Source organism: Ursus arctos, chromosome X (assembly GCF_023065955.2).
Source record: "Ursus arctos isolate Adak ecotype North America chromosome X, UrsArc2.0, whole genome shotgun sequence".
In the NCBI taxonomy this organism is placed as follows: Eukaryota; Metazoa; Chordata; class Mammalia; order Carnivora; family Ursidae; genus Ursus; species Ursus arctos.
In genome coordinates, this window is record NC_079873.1 from 52,646,796 (window position 1) to 52,662,479 (window position 15,684).

Here is a 15,684-nt window from a genome sequence, read left to right on the forward strand (position 1 = left end):
ACATCAGAAGAAAGCCAGAGTAGCAATAGTTATATCAGATAAACTAGATTTTAAAACAAAGAATGTAAGAGGAGATGAAGAAGGACACTATATCATAATAAAGGGGACTGCCCAATAAGAAAATCTAACAATTTTAAATATTTTTGCTCCCAACATGGGAGCATGAGCACCCTATTATACAAAACAACTAATAACAAAAATAAACTCATTGATAATAATACTGTAATTTTCGGGACTTTAACATCCTACTTACATCAATGGAGAGATCATCTAAAAAAATCAACAAGGAAACAATGGCTTTGAATGACACATCGGACCAGATGAACATAACAGATATATTCAGAACATTCCATCCTAAAGTAACAGAATACACATTATTTTCAAGTTCACAGGGGACATTCTTCAGAATAGATGATACACTAGGCCAGAAATAAGGCCTCAACAAGTATAAGAAGACTGATATACCATGAACATTTTCTGACCACAATACTACGAAACTTGAAGTCAACTGCAAGAAAAATTTGGAAAGACCACAAATACATAGAGGTTAAAGAACATGCTACTAAAGAATGAATGGGTCAACCAGGAAATTAAAAAATAATTTTAAAAAAACACATGGACCACGAGAGACTATGGACTCTGGGAAACAAACTGAAGGTTTCAGAGGGGAGGGAGGTGGGGGATTGTGATAGGCTGGTGATGGGTATTAAGGAGGGCACATATTGCATGGTGCACTGGGTGTTATATGCAAATAATGAATCATGGAACATTGCATCAAAAACTGGGGATATATGGAAAAACAACAGCTAATATCATCCTCAAAGGGGAAAAACTGAGAGCTTTACCTCTATAGTCAGGAACAAGACAGGAATGTCCATCTCACCACTGTTATTTAACACAGTACTGGGAGCTCTAGTCTCAACAGTCAGACGACAAAAAGAAATAAAAGACGTCTAAATTTGGAAGAAGTCACACTTTCGTTATTTGCAGATGACATGATACTCTATATAGAAAATCTGAAAGATTCCACCAAAAAATTGCTAGACTTGATAGACAAACTGAGTAAAGTCCTGGGATATAAAATCAATGTACTGAAATCTGTTGGGTATCTATTTGCCAATAATGAAGCAACAGAAAGAGATATCAAGGAACTGATCCCATTTACAATTACACAAAAACCATAAGACACATAGGAATGAACTTGACCGAAGTGGTAAAAGATTTGTACGTGAAAAACTATAAAAAACACTGATGAAAGAAGTTGAAGATGACACCAAAACATGGAAAAATATTCCATGCTCATGGATTGGAAGAAAAAATATCATTAAAATGTCTATATTACCCAAAACAATCTATAAATTTAATGCAATCCCTACCATAATACCACCAGCATTTTTCACAGAACTAGAACAAAAAATCCTAAAACCTGTATGGAAGTACGAAAGACCCAAATAGCCAAAGCAACATTGAAAAAGAAAAGAAAAGCTGGATGCATCACAAATCTGTACTTCAAGTTATGTGAAAAATGTGTAGTGATCAAGACACTATTGTACTGGCACAAATATAGACACAAAGATCAATGGAAGATAATAGAGAACCAAAAAATGGACCTACAACTATGTTGTCAACTAATCTTCAACAAAGCAAAAAAGAATATCCAATGGAAAAAAGACAGGCTCTTCAACAAATGGTGTTGGGAAAGTGGACAGCTACATGCAAAAGAATGGAATGGGACCACTTCCTTATACCATACAGAAAAAATAAATTCAAAATTGATGAATGACCTAAATGTGAGACAGGAGTCCATCAATATCTTAGAGGAGAACATAGGTAATAATTACTTTGAGACTGGCTGTAGCAACTTCTTACTAGATATGTTTCCTGGGGCAAGAGAAACAAAAGGAAAAATAAACTATTAGGACTTCATCAAGATAAAAAGCTTCTGCACAGCAAACAAAATATCAATAAAACAAAAAGACAACCTTCAGAATGGGAGATATTTGCAAATGACATGTACAATAAAGGGTTAATATCCAAAATATATAAAGAAGGTATGAAACTAAATACTCAAAAAAAAAAAAAAGCCCAGTTAAAAAATGGGCAGAAGACACGAATCTACATTTTTCCTAAGAAGATGTACAGATGGGGGCACCTGGATGGCTCAGTTGGTTAAGTGGCTGCGTTTGGATCAGGTCATGATCCCAGGGTCCTGGAATCAAGTCCTGCATCATCGGGCTCCATGCTCAGCAGGGAGCCTACTTCTCTTTCTCCCCCAGCTCATGCTCTATCTCTTGCTCGCTCTCTCTCTCTCTCAAAAATAAATAAAATCTAAAAAAAAAGGATGTACAGATGGCTAATAGACATATGAAAAGATGCTCAACATCACTCATTGTCAGGGAAATACAATCAAAACTACAAAGAGATATCACCTCATACCTGTCAGAGTGGCTAAAATTAGTAACAGAAGAAGGAACAGGTATTGGTAAGGATGCAGATAAAGGGAACTCTCTTACATGCTGCTGGTAGGAATGCAAATGGCGCAGCCCCTCTGGAAAACAGTATGATGTTTTCTCAAAAAGTTAAAAATCAAACTACCCTACAATCCAGCAATTATACTACTAGGTATTTACCCAAAGGATACAAAAATACAGATTCGAAGGGATACATGCACCCCAATATTTATAGAAACGTTATGAACAATAACCACATTACACAAAGAGCCCAAATGTCCATGGACTGATGAATGCATAAGGAAGATGTAGTCTATTTATACAATGGAATATAACTCAGCCATCAAAAAGAACTAAATCTTGCCACTTGTGGGGACATGGATGAGAGTATTATGCTAAGAAAAATAAGTCCATCAGAGAAAGATGAATACCATACCATATGATTTCACTCATATGTGGAATTAAAAAAGAAAATAGATGAATATAGTGGGGCAAAAAGAGAGTCAAACCAGAAAACAGACTCTTAACTATAGAAAACAAACAGGGTTACTGGAGGGGAGATGGGTGGAGGGATGGGTTAAATGTGTGATGGTTATTAAGGAGGGCATCTGTTGTAATTAGCACTGGGTATTGTATGTCAGTGATGAGTCACTAAATTCTATATCTGAGACTAATATTACACTGCATGTTAACTAAGTGGAATTTAATAAATCTTGGAAACAAAATGAATGAGAGGGAGAGGTGGAGAGGGAGAAGTGGAGGGATAGAGAATATGAATGAATATAATATACTGTCATCATGTCTGGCAGTAGTAAGTCCTGAATGAACATTAGGTATTTTCCATATAGGAGGCAAGTTTTTATATTATCAGTAGCACTGGAATTAGTATACACGAACCTGACTCAACTTCTTCACTTACTAGAGAAGGGAATGATGGGAGCTAGCTAGTATTTACTGAGAACCAACAATGTGTCAGCTACTTTTCCTCATTTTATTAATTCAGAATATATTATTGGGCAAATACCATGTGCCAGGGTGCTATTCTGGATGTTGTGTTAGGTAATTGAATTTATTAATTAGACAAAAATCCCTGCCCAATGTACTTACATTCTTGTGTATATGCCATAAAACTCTGTATGATGTACATTATCATTATTATGTTTCACAAATAAACATGAGACACAAATGGTTCTGTCATAAGTGGTCCGGCCTGGGAAGCTTCTTACCTGTGGCCCTGAGTCTACTCATCCACAATCAGAGACACCAGATTGCCAGGGTACTGTCCAGATGGATCTCAAAGCCACAAGTGCCCAATCCAAGAAGTCTCCTTGTCTTGTAGATCTGAGATTCTTCTTCCCCATCTAGAGAGAGGTCGCCATGATACACTGGCAACTGCTATCCTACAACAGGTCATGACTTCAGGGTTGTGAGATCAAGCCCTGCCTCAGACTCCATGCTCAACACTCTCCCTCTGCCTCTGCTCCCCAACCCCCATGCTCTCTCTCTAAAATAAATAAATCTTTAAAAAAGATTTCTATTTTATTGTTTTTGATTCTATTATAAATGGGATCGATTTATTTCTTTTTCAGAAATTTTATTCTTAGTGTATAGAAATGTTACTGATTTTTGTATGTTAATTTTGTATTTTGCAATGTTACTGAATTCATTGATCTAATCATTTTCAGATTGAGTCTGTAGGATTTTCTACGTATAAAAAGCATGCCATTTGCAAATACAGACAATTTTACTTCTTTCTTTCCATATCTGATACATTGTATTTCTTTTTCTTGACTAATTGCTCTAGCAAGGACTTCCAGTACTATGTTGAATAGAAATGGTGAGAGTGGGCACCCTGATATAACAGAAAAAGATCTCATTCTTTCCACCATTCAATATAATGTAATCTGTGAGTTTGTCATATTTGGCCTTTATTATGTTGAGATATGTTCCTTCTATGTCTAATTTGTTAGGAGTTTTTCATCTCAGTGGATGTTAAATTTTGTTGAATGCTTTTTCTGAATCTATCGAGATAATAATTTTCTTTTTTTTTAAAGATTTTATTTATTTATTTGACAGAGAGAGACAGCCAGTGAAAGAGGGAACACAAGCAGGGGGAATGGCAGAGGAAGAAGCAGGCTCCCAGTGAAGGAGCCTGATGCAGGGCTTGATCCCAGGACACTGGGATCATGCCCTGAACCGAAGGCAGACACTTAACAACTGGGCCACCCAGGCGCCCCAATAATTTTCTTTTATCAAAGTGATGCATCACATTAATTGATTTGCAATGTCAAACCATCCTTGTGTCACAGGGATAAATCTCACTTGATTATGCTAAATTATCCCTTTAATGTACTCCTGAATTTGGTTTGCTAGTATTTTATTGATAATTTTTGCATCAATATTCCTCAGTGTTATTGGCCTGTAGTTTTCTTTTCTATTGGTAACCTTCTCTGGTTTGGTTACCAAGATAACGCTGGCCTTGCAAAATGAGTATGAGAGTGCTCCCTGCTCTCTGATTTTTTGAAAGAATTTGAAAAGGATTACCATTAATTCTTGAAATGTTTGGTAAAATTCACCAATAAAGCCATCTAATCCTTGGCTTTATTGTGAGATTTTTTTTTTATTGCTGATTAAATCTCCTTTCTAGTAATTGGTATATTCAGATTTTTTTTTATTTCTTCCTGATTAAGTTTTGGTAAGTTGTATGTTTCTAAGATTTGTTCCCTTTTCTTCTAGGTTGTCCACTTTGTTAGAATATAGTTTTTAATACAGCCTTCTATGATCCTTGGAATTTCTGTGCCATCAGTTGTAATTTCTGCTTTTTCACTTATAATTCTGTTAGATTTATCTTTTCTCTTTTTTTCCTTGATTAGTCTAGCTAATGGTTTATAAATTTTGTTTATCTTTACAAAGAACCGACTCTTAATTTAATCTTGTCTATTGCTTGTGTGTTCTCTATTTCATTTATTTATTCTCTAATATTTATTTTTTTTCTACTAACTTTGGGCTCAGTTTGTTCTTTTACTAGTTCCTTAAGCCATAGAATTAGGTTATTTGGGATCTTCCTTGCTTCTTACTGTAGGTATTTATTGCTAAAACTTCCCTCTTAGAACTACTTTTGCTATATTCCATAAGTTCTTGTTGTGGTGTTTCTATTTCTGTTTGTCTCAAGAAATTTTTATTCCCCTTTATTTTCTTCTTTGATCCCTTGGATGTATAAGAGAGTGTGTTTTAATTTCCATGTATTCATGAAATTTCCAGTTTTCCTTTGTTAGTGATTTCTAGTTTCATACTTGGTATGAATTCAGTCTTCTTGAAATTATTGAGACTTGTTTTGTGGCCTAACACATAGTCTATTCTAGAAAATATTCCATATGCCCTTGAGAAGAAAGTTTATTTGCTGTTATTGGATAGGATTTTTATATATATCCATTAGGTTCATTTGGTCTATAGTGTTGCTCAAATCCAATGTTCTCTTATTGATTCACTGGATCTATCCATTGCTGAGAGTGGAGAATTAAAGTCCCAATCTATTATTGTATTACTATTTATTTATCCTTTTAGCTGTTAGTTTTTGCTTTATATATTTAGGTGCTCCAATGTTGTAACCAATATAACTATTTGCAATTGTTATATTATCATTATATAATTAACTTCTTTTTCTCTAACATTTTTAAAGTCTATTTTGTCTGATACAAGTATAGCTACCTTGTTGGTGTTTTGTGAGGTTTTTTGTTTTGTTTGTTTGTTTGCTTTTGGTATACATTTGCTTGAAATGTCTTTCTCTATTCTTTCACTCCCACTCTCAGTCTATACCTTTAAGACTAAAGTGAGCCTTTTGTAGGCAGCATATTGTGGGATCTTGCTTTTTTATCCATTCAGCCATTCTGTGTTTTTTGATGGGAGGATTTAACCAATTTTTCAAAGTAATTACTGATAGGTAAGTACTTACTATTGTCATTTTGTTAATTGTTCTCTGATCATTTTGTAGATCCATTGTTTCTGTTTCTTATCTTGCTGTCTTTGTGTTTTGATGTCTTTTAGTTATCAGTATGCTTTGACATTTTTATTGTGTTCTTTTGTATTATTATTACAAGACATTCCCTCATTCTCATTATGAGGCTTAAATAAAATATCTTAAACTTCTGACAACTTATTTTAAACCAATAACTTAACTTCAATAGAATTCATATACTTTACACTTTTACTTCTCCCTTTCACATTTTAAGTTATTGCTATTAGAATTTACAGATCTTCCTCAATTTACAATGTGGTTACATCCCAATAAATGAATCATCAATTGAAAATACTATAATCAAAAATGCATTTAACACTCCTACTGAAAATCCTAGCCAAGTCTACCCTACCTTATATGGTTTCAAAATGCTTACACTAGCCTAAAGTTGGGCAAAATCATCTAACACAAAGCCTATTTTGTAACAAAGTGCTGAATATCTCATGTAGTTTATTTAATACTGTACTGAAAGTTAAAAAAAAAACCACAATGATTTTATGGGCACAGAATGGTTGTAAGTGTATTGGTGGTTTAACCTCATGATCATGTGGCTGACTGGGAATTTCAGCTCACTGTTGCTGCCCAGCATCATGACAGAGTATTTTCCACTTATCAATAGCCAAATAAAAGACAAAATTCAAAATTTAAATTACAATTTTTACTGAATGTTTATCACCTTTCCACCATCATAAAGTTGAAAAATTGTATGTTGAGCCATTGTAAATTGGGGACTGTCTGTACATGTTTTTATATTGTGTATATTGGACATTATTGTATATGGTTGTGTATAACAACACATTATTGTATATGGTTACTTTTGCAAATTTTTTTTGCTTTAAACTAGAGTTGTGAGTAATGCACCACTATTATCATATTACAGAATTCAACTATGACTATTATGTTTACCATTACCAGTGAAATTTATGTTACAAAATAATAAAATCTTGATACCAAGTAGAGAATAAGTTGCATGTGTATATCGTAGACCCAGAACGACCACTTTCTTAGTGGTCTATATAAAACTATACAAAACACCACCATAAATCAAGATGGAATCCTAAAAAAAAAACGTTCAATTTACCCACAGGAAGACAAGACTGAGGAACAAGAAACATAAAATCAAAAAAATAATAATAAAATGGCAGAGGTATGCTCTAACATATAAATCATTACCTTACACATAAATGGCCTAATACATGAATTAAAAGCAGATATTGGCATAATGGATAAAAATAAACACTATCGGGACGGGAGTTAAGATGGCGGAGGAGTAGGGGACCTCTTTTTCAGCCGGTCCCCTGAGTTGAGCTAGATAGGTACCAGACCAGCCTGAACATCCATGGAATCAGCCTGAGACACAGGAAGATACATCTGGATCTCTACAAATGAACATCTCCAGCACTGAGTATTGAGGTACAAAGTGGGAAGCCGTGAAACCGTGCACAGATCGGAAGATAAACAGAAGGGGGAGGGAGCCGCCGTGTTCATGCGCCAGGAAGCGGTAGCCACCTGCACGGGGGAGCAGGCGGACTCACTGAAGGCACCTGCAAGAGAACAGACTGTGACCGTGAGTGGGGAGCATGCGCCACCAGACTTCTCACGGAACTCCGGTGTGCTCACTGGATCCAGACTGAGACTGGGAGCTCCGGGAGCGCGCGGGGGCGGCTGGCGGCTGGCAGCTGGTAGCTGGTGGCTGGTGGTGTTAGAAACACAAAGGACAGAGAAGCGCCGGCTCTGGAAGTGAGGGCTGGGATGCCGGGTGTGGGGTGCACATCCCAGGATGCTGCAGGGTTGAGCAACACCAACAGAAACAGAGTTAAAGTGGCCAGATCATCAGTGGAGAACAGCCCGCGATCCCCTCTGTTCTGTGACAGAGGCTGAGATTCAGCCACTGCTGCTCTGACTCTCAGAAGAGGCACAGCAAACCGCCAGGGAAAGCCCCCAGAGAACAAAAGCCTGGAAACACCGGCTCACAGGGTGCCCACCCCCATCCCCCCTCGCAGGAAACACGGAGACCCTCCCCAAACAGGATTGCCTGAGTATTGGCGCGGCAGGCCCCTCCCCCAGAAGGCAGGCTGAAAAATCAAGAAGCCCACATCCCTAAGATCCCTATAAAACAAGGGCACATGGCCTGGATCCTGGTCAATAATTTGGGCTCTGGACAACCCTGCAACCTCTCCTCATCAGAATGACGAGAAGGAGAAATCCCCCCCAGCAAAGAAAAGACAATGAGTCTGTGGCCTCTGCCACAGAACTAATGGATATGGATGTAAACAAATTATCAGAAATGGAATTCAGAGTAACCATGGTCAAGATGATGTGTAGACTTGAAAAAAGTATTAACGAAAATGTTAATGAGAATATAGAATCTCTAAGGGCAGAAATGAGAGCGAAACTGGCAGCAATTAAAAATTCTATGAGCCAAACGCATTCAAAACTAGAGGCTCTGACAGCCAAGGTAAATGAGGCAGAGGAACGTATTAGCGAATTGGAGGAAGGGTTAGTAGAAGAAAAAACGAAAATAGAAGCTGGACTTAAAAAAAGCCACGCCCATGAATGTAGGTTACAGGAGATTACTGACTCAATGAAGCGATCCAATATCAGAATCACTGGCATCCACGAGGGGGTGGAGAAAAACAGGTCTAGAAGAGATATTTGAACAAATTGTAGCTGAAAACTGCCCTAATCTAGCGAGGGAAACAAACATTCGTGTCCAAGAGGCAGAGAGGACCCTTCCCAAGCTCAACCATGACAAACCTACACCACGTAACGTCATAGTGCATTTCACAAATATTAGATCCAAGGATACAGTATTGAAAGCGGCAAGGGCAAAGAAATTTCTCACGTACTAAGGCAAAGGTATCAGAATTACGTCAACCTGTCTACACAGACCTGGAATGAGAGAAAGAGTTGGGGGGCATTTTTAAAGCTCTTTCAGAGACAAACATGCAGCCAAGGATCCTTTATCCAGCAAGGCTATAACTCAGAATTGATGGAGTGATAAAGACCTTCCAGAATTGCCAGTCATTGACCAATTTCATAACTACGAAACCAGCCCTACAGGAGATATTAAGGGGGGTTCTATAAAAGTAAAAAGGCCCCAATATGATACAGAACAGAAAGTCACAGTCTATAGAAACAAAGACATTACAGGCAACATGGCATCATTAAAATCATATCTCTCAATAATCAGTCTCAATGTAAATGGCCTAAATGTTCCCAAAATACGCCACGGGGTTGCAGATTGTATAAAAAGACATAACCCATCCATTTGCTGTCTACAAGAGACTGATTTTGAACCTAAAGATGCATCCAGACTGAAAGTAAAGGGATGGAATCCCATCATTCACGCCAATGGACCTCAAAAGAAAGCTGGGGTAGCAAATCTCATATCAGAGAGATTGGATTTTAAACTAAAGACTATAGTTAGAGACACAGAAGGGCACTATATTATTCTTAAAGGATGTATCCAACAAGTGGATATGACAATTATAAATATATATGCCCCCAACAGGGGAGCAGCAAGATACACAAGCCAACTCTTAACCAGAATAAAGAAACATATAGATAAAAATACATTAATAGTAGGGGACCTCAACACCCCACTATCAGAAATAGACAGAACACCCTTGCAAAAACTAAGCAAAGAATCAAAGTCTTTGAATGCCATACTCGACGAGTTGGACCTCATAGATATTCATAGAGCACTACAACCCAGAAACAAAGAATACTCATTCTATTCTAATGCCCATGGAACATTCTCAAGAATAGACCATGTTCTGGGACACAAAACAGGTCTCAACCGATACCAAAAGATTGAAATTATCCCCTGCATATTCTCAGACCACAACACTCTGAAATTGGAATGCAACGACAAGGAAAAATTTGGAAGAAACTCAAACACTTGGAGACTAAGAACCATCCTGCTCAGGAATGACTCGATGAACCCAGAAATCAAAAATCAATTTAAACAATTTATGGAGACCAATGAGAATGAAAACACAATGGTCCAAAACATATGGGATACTGCAAAGGCAGTCCTAAGGGGAAAATACATAGCTATCCAAGCCTCACTCAAAAGAATAGAAAAATCTAAAATGCAGTTTTTATATTCTCACCTCAAGAAGCTGGAATAGCAACAGAGGGACAGGCCTACTCTACGCACAAGGAAGCAGTTGACCAAGATTAGAGCAGAAATCAGTGAATTAGAAACCAGAAGTACAGTAGAGCAGATCAACAGGACTAGAAGTTGGTTCTTTGAGAGAATCAATAAAATTGACAGACCACTGGCAACGCTCATCCAAAAGAAAAGAGAAAGGACCCAAATTAATTAAATTATAAATGAAAAAGGAGAGGTCACGACCAACACTAATGAATTTGGAAGGATTATTAGAAACTTTTATCAACAGCTATATGCCAATAAATTAAGCAATCTGGAAGAGATGGAGGTCTTCCTGGAAACCTATAAACTACCAAGACTGAAACAGGAAGAAATTGATTTCTTAAACAGGCCAATTAACTATGAAGAGATTGAATCAGTGATAAACAACCTTCCAAATAACAAAACTCCAGGCTTGGATGGTTTTCCTGGGGAATTCTACCAAACATTCAAAGAAGAAATACACCTAATCTCCTAAAGCTATTTCAAAAAATAGAAATAGAAGGAAAGCTACCAAACTCATCCTATGAGGCTAATATTACCTTGATCCCCAAACCAGGCAAAGACCCCATAAAAAAGAAGAATTCCAGACCGATTTCCCTAATGAATATGGACGCCAAAATCCTCAACAAGAACCTGGTTAATAGAATCCAACAGTACATTAAAAGGATTATCCATCATGACCAAGTGGAATTCATACCTGGGATGGAAGCGTGGTTCAACATTCACAAATCGATCAGCGTGATATATCATATCAACAAGAAAAGACTCAGGAAGCACATGATTCTCTCAACTGATGCAGAAAAAGCATTTGACAAAATACAGCATCCTTTCCTGATTAAAACCCTTCAGAGTGTAGGAATAGAGGGTACATTTCTCAATCTCATAAAAGCCATCTATGAAGAGACTACAGGAAATATATTCTCAATGGGGAAAAGCTGGAAGCCTTTCCCTTAAGTTCAGGAACACGACAAGGATGCCCACTCTCGCCACTATTATTCAACATAGTACTAGACGTCCTTGCAACAGCAATCAGACAACAAAAAGGGATAAAAGGTATCCAAATCGGCAAAGAAGAAGCCAAAATGTCTCTCTTCGCAGATGACGTGATACTCTATAGTGAAAACCCAAAAGAATCCTATCCTAAACTATTAGAAGTTACAAAGCAATTCAGTAATGTGGCGGGATACAAAATCAATGCTCAGAAATCAGTTGCATTTCTATACACGAACAATGAGACCGAAGAAAGAGAAATTAGGGAATCCATCCTATTTATAATAGCACCAGAAACCATACGTTACCTTGGAATTAACCAGAGACGTATAGGATTTATATTCTAGAAACTATAAATCACTCTTGAAAGACATTGAGGAAGACACAAAAAGATGGAAAAATATTCCATGCTCATGGATGGGAAGAATTAACGTAGTTAAAATGTCCATGCTGCCCAGAGCAATCTACACTTTCAATGCTATCCCGATCAAAATACTGATGACATTTTTCAAAGAACTGGAACAAATAGTCCTTAAATTTGTATGGAACCAGAAAAGACCCCGAATCTCCAAGGAACTGTTGAAAAGGAAAAACAAAGCTGGGGGCATCACAATGCCGGATTTCGAGCTGTACTACAAAGCTGTGATCACAAAGACAGCATGGTACTGGCACAAAAACAGACACATAGACCAGTGGAACAGAATAGAGAACCCCGAAATGGACCCTCGGCTCTTTGGGCAACTAATCTTTGATAAAGCAGGAAAAATCATCCAGTGGAAAAAAGACAGTCTCTTCAATAAATGGTGCTGGGAAAATTGGACAGCTACATGCAAAAGAATGAAACTTGACCACTCTCTCACACCATACACAAAAATAAACTCCAAATGGATGAAAGACCTCAATGTGAGACAGAAATCCATCAAAATCCTAGAGGAGAACATAGGCAGCAACCTCTACAACATCGGCCAAAGCAACCTTTTTCATGACACATCCCCAAAGGCAAGAGAAACAAAAGCAAAAATGAAGCTGTGGGACTTCATCAAGATAAAAAGCTTCGTCACAGCCAAGGAAACAGTCAAAAAAACTAAGAGGCAGCCCACGGAATGGGAGAAGATATTTGCAAATGATGCTACAGATAAAAGACTGGTATCCAAGACCTACAAAGAACTTCTCAAACTCAATACACGAGAAACAAATAAACAAATCAAAAAATGGGCAGAAGATATGAACAGACACTTTTCCAATGAAGACATACTAATGGCTAACAGACACATGAAAAAATGTTCAAAATCATTACCCAGGAGGGAAATTCAAATCAAAACCACTCTAAGATACCACTTTATGCCAGTTAGAATGGCAAAAATAGACAAGGCAAGAAACAACAATTGTTGGAGAGGATGTGGAGAAAGGGGATCCCTCCTACATTGTTGGTGGGAATGCAAGTTGGTACAGCCACTCTGGAAAACAGTGTGGAGGTCCCTTCAAATGTTAAAAATTGAGCTACCCTATGACCCAGCCATTGCGCTTGGGTATTTACCCCAAAGATACAGATGTAGTGAAGAGAAGGGCCATATGCACCCCAATGTTCATAGCAGCATTGTCCACAATAGCCAAAGCGTGGAAGGAACCGAGATGCCCATCAACAGATGACTGGATTAAGAAGTTGTGGTCCATATATACAATGGAATATTATTCAGCTATCAGAAAGAAGGAATTCTCAACATTTGCTGCAACATGGACGGCACTGGAGGAGATAATGCTAAGTGAAAGAAGTCAAGCAGAGAAAGGCAATTATCATATGATTTCTCTCATCTATGGAACATAAGGACTAGGAAGATCCGTAGGGGCAGAAAGGGATAAAGAAAGGAGGGGGTAATCAGAAGGGGGAATGAAGCATGAGAAACTATGGACTCTGAGAAAGAAACTGAGGGCTTCAGAGGCGAGGGGGTGGGGGAATGGGATAGGCTGGTGATGGGTAGTAAGGAGGGCAAGTATTGCCTGGTGCACTGGGTGTTATACGCAACTAATGAATCATCGAACTTTACATCGGAAACTGGGGATGTACTGTATGGTGACTAACATAATATAATAAAAAAAACATTAAAAAAACACTATCAGGGGCAGCTGGGTGGCTCAGTCAGTTAAGTGTCTGCCTTCTGCTTAGGTCATGATCTCAGGGTCCTGGGATCCAGCCCTGCATCAGGCTCCCTACTCAGCGGGGAGTCTGCTTGTTTCTCTCTCTGCCCCTCCCTCTGCTCATTTTCTCTTTCTGTCTTTCTCTTAAATAAATAAGTAAAGTCGTTAAAATAATTTTTGAATAATAAAAAAAAACACTATCAAATTGTCCTCAATAAGAATAAACAATGAAGAGAAGAGTAAAACAAGCAATCTGAAATAGTTCACCGAATTGAAAATGGAAATAGACAATAAACACAAAATTTTTCCCCATCAAATAGAAAAACAAAAGTAAAATAATATAAAGTTCTCATAAATTAGTAATTTAATATTACAAAGTAAGGTATAAACTTAATAGATGATAGAAACATGCATTATTCATGTGTGGTTTGGCTTTTGGTATATAAGAAATCCATGCACTATTGAAAATAAATATAATTGTAATGGAAATTATTTAAAATATTTACAAGTGTTATCTGCTAATATATTTCAAGAAATTTCTAAACAGTATGAATTATTTTGCATAGTAATTACACTTCTAGAACTATGTCTTGAGGAAATAGTGTTGATTTTCTGTAAAGATTTATTTATAGGAATGTTTACAATCCATATGAATGAACCTTAAAACTAAATAAAAGTAACTATAAAAACAAGGCTGTGTCAGATGATGCTAGCTGCTTATCTAAAAGTTATTGCCCATTTTCTCATTTACCAATGGCACACTGATTTCGTTCTTTGTTGCAAGGTGACCAGCCTCAAGAACTGATTCTTGATTGATCTTAGTTAATCATGGCAATCCTATTCCCATTTCCAGGTATTCATTTCCTAGCCTTTCCTGCAGTTTAGAGATACAGCATCCAATTTGCGCCCATAAGATAAAAGGGGAAATCTGCTGAGAAGCTTCTAGGAAAATAATTCTTCCCTAATAAAAGTCAAGGTACTTTGTTTCCCCCTTTCTTCCTGACTTTGACTATGCTGTGAAGATGTGATGCTTTGAGTTATGGCAACCAAGAGGACACAAGCATAAGGACAAAACAAGATACTGAAGATGAAAAATAAAAAGAGAATGGGTCCTTGACAAAATTGTTGATCTGCTCAACTGACCACTGTCTCCTGACCTCTAGACTTCATTACATAAATAAATGTGTTTATTGTTCAAGTCACTGCTGCTTTATGTTACTTTTAACTTAGCACATCCTAATCGAGTCAGAGATAAACTAATTTCCCCATTAGCAAAGCTGAGGCTCAAACCTTTTTTTATCTGGCTTATGTTTATTTTTACTGAACCACTGTGATTTTGGGAAAGTCATGCATCCTCTCCAAGTCTAAAATGGGGTTCTTAATACCTCCTTGGTGGGACTAAAAGACAAATTAATAATGCACATGAAAGTCCTTTACAAGGTACAGACTGCTATACAAGAACAATCTGTTTTTATATAAAGTTTTTGCAGGAGCACAACACTGCAACTCATTCATTTCCTCTGAGCTTTCTAGTAGTGCTGAAATACACAAATGTACATTTATTTCATCATGGGTCATGTTTTAAGAGTTTGGTAATAGCAGTTTGATAGATAGAAAGACCTATTTTGGGGGCACCTGGGTGGCTCAGTCATTAAGCATCTGCCTTCGGCTCAGAGCATGATCCCAGCGTTCTGGGATCGAGCCCCGCATCAGGCTCCACGCTCTGCTGGGAGCCTGCTTCTTCCTCTCCCACTCCCCCTGCTTGTGCTTCCTCTCTCGCTGGCTGTCTCTCTGTCAAATAAATAAATAAATAATCTTAAAAAAAAAAGAAAGAAAGACCTATTTTTCTCCCTTGGAGAAGTTCAGGTTTGTTAACATGGATGGCTTTAAACATAATGGCTATGTACATGATAGAACATTTGTAAGAGACT

General features: G+C 37.4%; 1 protein-coding gene across 7 annotated transcripts in view; it reads right to left on the bottom strand.

Annotated features, from left to right (window-relative positions):
• The window catches only part of EDA2R (ectodysplasin A2 receptor), a 54,086-nt gene that overhangs the window by 22,750 nt on the left and 15,652 nt on the right, over positions 1-15,684 (bottom strand). The window lies entirely within an intron of this gene.